Source organism: Sus scrofa, chromosome 6 (assembly GCF_000003025.6).
Source record: "Sus scrofa isolate TJ Tabasco breed Duroc chromosome 6, Sscrofa11.1, whole genome shotgun sequence".
Taxonomy (NCBI): Eukaryota; Metazoa; Chordata; class Mammalia; order Artiodactyla; family Suidae; genus Sus; species Sus scrofa.
Window position 1 is genome coordinate 94,030,272 of NC_010448.4, and position 7,662 is coordinate 94,037,933.

The window sequence follows — 7,662 nt, forward strand, 5'->3', positions numbered from 1 at the left end:
AAGTCAGAGGGTGGTATAAGACAATTGGGAATGAAAAGGGCTCGGAATCGGCTTTTACTCTGGTTGTTTCTATTGTTGGTGCCTAGTGAGTAGTTGGTGCCTAGTGAATAAATAGGTTACTGCCCTTCCCTAACTAAATCTCAGTTTCCTCACCTGTAGAGTGGGTTCGTGAAAGTTGGGACTAGGTGACCTCTCTGGTAACCTCCCTTCCAGCTCTGATGGTCTAGGAGTCTGTGAATCTGTCTCAGTTTCTGTTAGAGGAAGGGAAGTCTCTGGACAGTGGACAGGTGTCATTTGGAACAGTCACCATGCGCAATGGGTGCTTTACCAAATGCTTTTCATCCATTCCGCCACTCTCAGCCTTGTGAGAGAAGCTCTGTGATTGTTCTCCCACTGCACAGATGAAGGGACTGAGGTTTGTCTGGGGGCACAGAACATGTGGAAGTCCCACTCCTCATCATTCTCCCTGTGGCTGTGGGATGGGGAAGGGTGCCTGTGGAGACAGCAGCTTTGGCTGTCACAGTAGAGAGAGCTCATCGCCTTGTCTTGGGGAGCTCTCTGGGGTGGGGGGTTTGGCCAGGGCCGGTTGGCATTCCTGAAGCTAAGTTCCCAGGTCTGCTGAATCAAGGGGTGACTGCAGCCAAGTCAGGCTCCTAGGTTACCAGCTTGTCAGCTAGCAAATCTCAGTCCTTATCCCGTTATCCACTTTAGCCGTCCTGTGATTTTGTGCTCAGTGCTTTGCCTGTCGGAGCCTCAGTTTCTTTCTCTCTCCATCTCTTTCTTTCTTTTTCTTTTTTTTGGCTGCCCCTTGGCATATGGAGTTCCCAGGCCAGGGATCAGATCCGAGCCACAGTTGCAACCTAAGCTGCAGCTGTGGCAACACCGGATCCTTAACCCACTGGGCATGCTGGGGGTTGAACCAGCATCCCAACACTCCCCAAACCCCACAGATCCCACTGTGTGACAGCGGGAACTCCAGAGCCTCAGGTTCTTCGTCTTAAAATGGGGACAGTAATGCCTGCTTTTCGGGTTTGCTCTGAAGCTACAAGGGTGAAACAAAGTCTGTAATTTAGGTGTCCTGTTAATAGAAGATGCTGCCCTGGGTTGAGCGGCAGTATGAACTAGGAAAAGATAACATTCCTTTCTCTGCTTTGGAAGTTTTAGATCCTCTACAATGATATGGGTTTGGTCTTGAGTCACAATTTTCTTGAGAGTTAAGTTTTCCCTAGGAAGCCTTGACATGCCCTTTGTCTTTGCCCCCAGAGATTCTGGGTGGGACACTGGACGCTGTAACATGGCCATGGCAGAAACACCTGCCGCAGAATATGCCCACTCTCCAGGAGCCATGCCCTCGTAGACCACGGAGAAAACTTGGAACAAAGAAGTCAGACACCCACCTGACCCGTGCAGACACAGAACGGTTTAGGCATGTGAACAGATGTACCTTCACATATACATACACAAATACACGTAACACACAGATACACACACGCAATTTAGCCTGGGGACAAACCTACAGATTCACAATAGGAACACATGGACTTGCATCATTAGGTCAGATATTCAGAGTCACCCAAACCAACACACAATGCTAAATACAGGCACGCATCTCACCGGGAACATTCACAGAGCCCACACAGGGGCTGAAATCGGCTTCAGGAGGCATTCCTTCAGCGACACAGACGTACATGAGACCTAAGGCTCTCAGGGTGACAAGGATGGAGGCTCTCAGCTGGTATGCCAATTCACACAAATGGGCACACTCTCATGTGTTCACAAACATGAGCACACAGAGCCAGCCACACACTCTGCTACCCCGTGCGCAGATACAGATCACATGGACATCTACACCCTGTAGGAACGAAGCCATCTGCACAATGGATCAGAAAGCAGAGGATAGGGCCGTGCCCAGCCCAGCTTAGACCATGCGGTTTGGCAGCCCCAGTACTCCTAAGGAAGCAGGAAAGCCCTTTCTTTTCATATTCTCGTCATTCTCCTTGTCTGTGGAGGGCAGCTCCCAGCCAGGCCGCCGCCAGTCTCAGAGGCTCCTGGGCCTCTGTCCCCAGCGGGGGCCCCTGCCCAGCCTGCCCCCAGGCCAGGAGCTGTCCGGGCTTTCCCAGAGTGGCGAGGCCCTCCTCCAGGCTCTGGAGTGTGACCGAGCGCCTGCTCATTTGACACAGGTCACTGAGCCTCCAGCAGATGGGGCTCTCACTGTGGGGGGTCTCTGAGCCGCAGGGGCTGCAGGGGGAGGCTCTGTGGGGATGAACTGCAGTGACACAAACCCCAGAAACTCTCTCTGCAAAGTCTCAAGTCACAGACACAAACCCCTGCAACATGCATTCACACTTCCGCCTGAGAGATTCAGATGTGGCCTCTAGAATACAACCACGCTCGTCCTCAGCACCATTGCAGCCACATATGCACTGTAATATTCCAGACGCACATCCCAGATGGGCCAGCCTGCACAAGGGTGCGCTGAACGGGATTTAGGAAGGAGGCAGAGTGAACAGCTGGGTTTGGCTGCTTTCCTGCTTTGGACTCTGGGCCTTGCTGCTGTATCTTGTCCGTGGGTCACAGGGTCCTGGGAGTCCATGGATGCTCTGAGAGCAGATGCAGCCACAGACCCAAGGCCTTTTCAGTGTTGGGGGAAGACCGGCTGCAGGACAGTTCCTTGCAAGTGAGGTGTCCTGAGCAGAGCAAGAGGAGAGGCCAGGCCTGCAGAGAGGGCTGCTGGAGGAGCCCTAGAATGCCTCCCTGTGTGCATAAATGGGCTCTAAGTCTTTCTTGGTCCAAGGCAGGCTGAGCTTTTGTCAGTCTTTTCCTCATGCTCTAGATCCTGTGTTTTCAGAGGGTCAAGAATCCTGGGTTCCATCTTGGCTCGGACTAAGCCCTGCCGGATGACACTGGACCAGTCTCACCCTCCTAATCTCTGTGAACCTTAGTGTCTGCATCTGGAAACGGGGCGGGATGGTCCCTGCCGGGTTCTTGTGAAGGCAGGATGAGATCACTGCCCCCATGGAAACTTGGAAAGGGAAAGCGTGGCTTGGTTTTCCTCCCTGGCTGCCAAGGGTGAGTAAGAGGCTGTGTGAACAGGAGCAGAACCTGCCTGCTCCCCCAGTCAGTTCTTGCTAAGCGATATCAGGAGTGACCACACCCAGACCCTGCTGGTTCTGGACTGGAACCGGTTTTTTTTTTTTTTTTTTTTCTTTTTAGGGCCCCACCCACGGCATATGGAAGTTCCCAGCCTAGGGGTCAAATCGGAGTTGCAGCTGCCAGCCTACACCACAGACACAGCAACGCCAGATCTGAGCCGGTGTGCGAGCTATACTGCACGCAGCTCATGACAATGCCAGATCCTTGAACCACTGAGCAAGGCCAGAGATCAGACCCGCATCCTCATGGATACTAGTTGGGTTCGTTACCACTGAGCCATGATGGGAATGCTGGAACCAGGTTTTTGACTAAAGAGTCTGGCAGGGTCCTGGCTGCCGCAGATTCCAGCCTGGGTAGGCGAGTCCACTGCCTCCAGCAGGTTGGTGCCAGCTAGACAGACTCATAGGGCTGGGGAGTGCTCCCACGTGGGGTGTGATCACTGTGCTGAGCTGGCAACCCCCACCTCTCTCCCTCCACACTCAGCTCCTCCAGGTGTCCTAGCTCTTTTGTCCTTCCTGTGCTCCTACGAGCCTAGCACTGAGGATCCAGGGGTAGGAGAGGAGTGGCTGCCTTTGGCAGAGGAGAAAGATGCAGTGTCACTTGTTTAATTGAAGGTTCCCTAGCTCTCCTTCTTAGCGAAGGGAAGGAAGGATGAATGGTGAAATATCTCTTAGGAAGGAACCTTTCCTAGCATTTTTTCCCCCCCTGCCTCAGTGCCCTAAGCCTTTGCGGGTGGGGTGGGGTGGGGGGGATCCTCCCAGTGCATCAGTAGAATATTTAAATTAGGACTGGTCAATTGCTCTTGAAATTTACTTTCATTTTTAGCAGAATGGCAGACTCTGAGCTGATGCTAATGCCCACAATCCGGTTATGCAGAACACGCTCTCTGCAAATCGGTAAATCATTAGTGGGGATTAATCACTCTGAAAGGCTGGGGCTGGGTTTGAGGGGTTTGAGTTGCTCTCTCTCTCTTTTGAAACACCCTTTTTATTTGGATGGCTGTGAAATTCACCACCACAGGGTTGGGTGGGAGCAGCGAGTGGTAATTTAAGTTCTTGTCACCATTGTTAGATGGAGGTGCCTTCCTGGGCTTGGTGTTGACTTTGTGGCCCTACTGAGGGGTAGAGGTGAATAGCTTGGGTGGAGTGGAAGGAAGAGCGGGGCGTTCCCTTGTGTTTGCATGCATTATAGGGTTTACAGTAGTGGGTTGGGGGCTTGGTGTGCTTGTCTATGTGAGTGACCGTTAGCATGCTTGCATGGATTCGTGTTTGTATTTTCTAGATATCCATAAGTATATCTGTGCTTGTGTTGGTGTTTGTGCTTGGTTCGTATTGATATATGTGCATTAGTGTTTGTCATTGTCTTAGACAGTGCTTCCCTTTGAGAGTGGTTTTAAAGACCCCACCGCACCTTCCTCAGCCTCTGGGAAGCTCTTGATGGGGAGTAGGTAGAGCTGAAGGGAGGTTCCAACCTCACTGTTGGGAGGTAGGGGGCGTGGCTCATGGTGAATCTACATATTCATGAGCTGCTGCCTCTGGGAACTCCCCTCTGGAAGAGACTGAGTCTAGAGCTAGGCCCTCCTGGCAGATGTCCCCGTAATGCCTCTCACTCCTCCACCCCAGGTCTAGTGGCTGCGTCTTCCACCCCTGGATTGGGAAAATCCAGCACCCGTGGTTCTGAACCCCAACGTCTGCAAAACTGCAATACACACAACTCTAGCAACTGATGGGAGCTGTGTGGCCACGATGGGGAAGCTCTTTTTCCCTCCTGGTCTGGGGTGCCCCTAAGAGGGCTCTTGAGGAAGGAAGGTCATTCTTCCAGCGGGGACCAAGCGGATGAATGGAACTGTCTCCCACTTCATGTCCACACTGGGCCAGCCTCCTAATTCCTGTCTTTTCCCCTAGCTTAATACAGCCCAGCTTTGGAGCAGTAATTATTTTCAAATGATCCAGTAGTGACATTCTTAGGGTGTTGACCAGGGTAGCTGAGGATGAGGATGCAGTCCTAGGACTTCTCTCCTCTCGTCCCAGAGTGTGGGGTTGGAGGTAAGACTAAGAGGGCCTGGTCTTAACATCAGTCCACTCCCTCCTCTGACCCCCGCCCCCAGTCCCCTTTCTTTACACAGAGTCAGCCCAGGTAGCCTGAGGTACCACTATCTACCAGGCCACAGATGGCACAGATGCTCCGTATCCCTGTTCATTTGCCTCATCCCTTGCCCCACAGTATATGCCATTCCCCCCTCCATGTAATCGTCCAGCCTGCAGAGAGGGGGAAATTCAGAACGATAGAGCTTTTTGGCTGTTCTAAGTTAGGAGGGTCTGGAGAGAGTTAGCTGGGTTCAGTGCTGGCCTTCCTCAGCTTTCTTGAGAGTAGCAGGCGAAGGGCAGAAGTGGCAAAGGAGGATTTAGGAATTACATTTTTCCCAGGGACCTCTTAGCATCTTTATGTATCTCTGGTGGAAGACATCTGTCTGAGCTTAGGGTAGCATCTGCCTGGGCTGGAGACAACATCTGTTTGAAGCTGGGACACCTGGCTGAGCCCAGAACATTATCTGGCCCCGGGACAGCTTTTGTCTGGGCCCAGGACATGTGTCTGAACCTGGCACAGCATCTGTCTGGGTCTGGTGCAACATCTTCCTGGCCTGGGGGCAATGTCTGTTTGAGCCCTGGACATCTGTCTGACTTGGGGATGTCTGCTGAGCCCGGAACAATACCTGTCTGAGCCTGGGGGTGGACTTGTCATTGCAGATAAAATCACCCTCGAGTTTCAACTTTGGTTCGTGGCTGAGAACAGAGCATTTGCCAGATTCATGTCCTTGCTCTCATTTCTACCCAGGGAAGGGCTCTTGGGTAGAGTGCCTCGGTTTACCTCCATTTGTAGGCATTGGCCTGCTTGCTCTGGGCACCTCCGGGGACAGCCAAAGCCAGACCCCAGCGGCTCCAGGAAACTGAAGTTAAAACAGTAAGGGGAAGGAGTTCCTGCCATGGCCCAGTGGGTTAAGAATCTGACTGCAGCAGCTCGGGTTGCTGCAGAGGTGTGGGTTCAATCCCCAGTCCGGCCCGGTGGATAAAGGATCCAGTATTGCCGCAGCTGTAGTGTGGGTCCCAGCTGTGGCTCAGACTCGGTCCCTGGCCTGGGAACTTCCATATGCCATGGGCATGGCCATAAAATTATAAAAAAAAAATATGAGGAGTGGGTAGGTTATAAAATCTAGTGACTGGTCTAGGTCAGTTCTTCCTTCTTCCAGTTCTGTTGTCGAATCAAATCAGAGCGCTCCCCCAAGACACAACTTGGACATGTCACTTGCCTCCTGAGGAGCCTTCCATTGCTCCCAGGTATGTACATTATCAGGCCCAAAGTCCCCTCTGGTCCCGCCCCTGCCAACCCTTTGAACCAGCAGCACAGAGCTTCTTAGCTTCTTTCCACAAACACACTGGGTGCTAATGATGCCTCACCTTGTGCAGTCAGCTCCCTCTCCTTGGAATGCCTTTCTCTCCCCCTCTCCCCTCCCCCACCATCAGCATCCTCCCATCACACCCTTCAAGTCCTAGTTCAAGGGCCACATGCTCCCGGAAGTCATTTCACTCCCTCTCTAGACTAAGCCACGACCTCTGCTCTGCTTCCACACCGTATTGTGAAGGCCACTTCTGTGTTAGCATTTGTGGGCTGCATTGTCCTTACCCTTTGCCAGGCTGTCTCTCCCACGGGACTGTGAGCTCCTGGGGGCAGCTGGCTCTGATTCATCTCTGTCTCCCCCAGCACCCGACCCAATTCCCGGTTTACGGTGGTATCACTAAGAAGGGCCTGTCAGATGATCACATGTTTGTGCCACTGTCATCTCACTTCCTTCTTCTTTAAATAGAGTGGGGTGGGATGGGATACTGGCTTTCCATCTCAGAAGAAAATAGACACTGGCTTTCAGACGCAGAAGGAGTGGGCTTCAGAGAAGGTGGCGCAGCTTCGTGTTGGTACCTGGGTGGTTGAAGCGAACGAGTGCCGGGTGATGGGCCCAGAGCAGCCTGGACAAGGACCTTTTGGAGCCTGGTCTTGCCCAATGTTCTCCATGGGCGACCAGGGTGAAAACATATAGATTCCAAAGATTGGAGACATATGCTGCTGACAGGAGTAGGGAAGAGCACCGAAGGTCAGGGAGCAGCTGCGAATCCAGACTGCGTGTCCTATCTGTGGGCTCTGGGGATGGGACCACATCTAAGAAAGAGGACCTTTACTTGGGTCCAGGCCCCACCCCAAGGGCAGGTGGGAGAGTGGACACCTGGCTTAGCTTGTTCGAGAATTTGCAGGGTTCCTGGGCTTCCTGGTCCTGCCAGAGAGGGAAAGTCAGGTAAGGTTTGTTAATGTAAACGCCGTGTCCGTGGAGTTCCTGCTGTGGCGCAATGGGATCAGCAGCATCTTGGGTGAGCTGGGTCACAGGTTTGATCCCCGGCCCGGCACGATGGGTTAGGATTCAGTGTTGCTGCAGCTGCAGCTTAGGTCGCACCTGTGGCTATG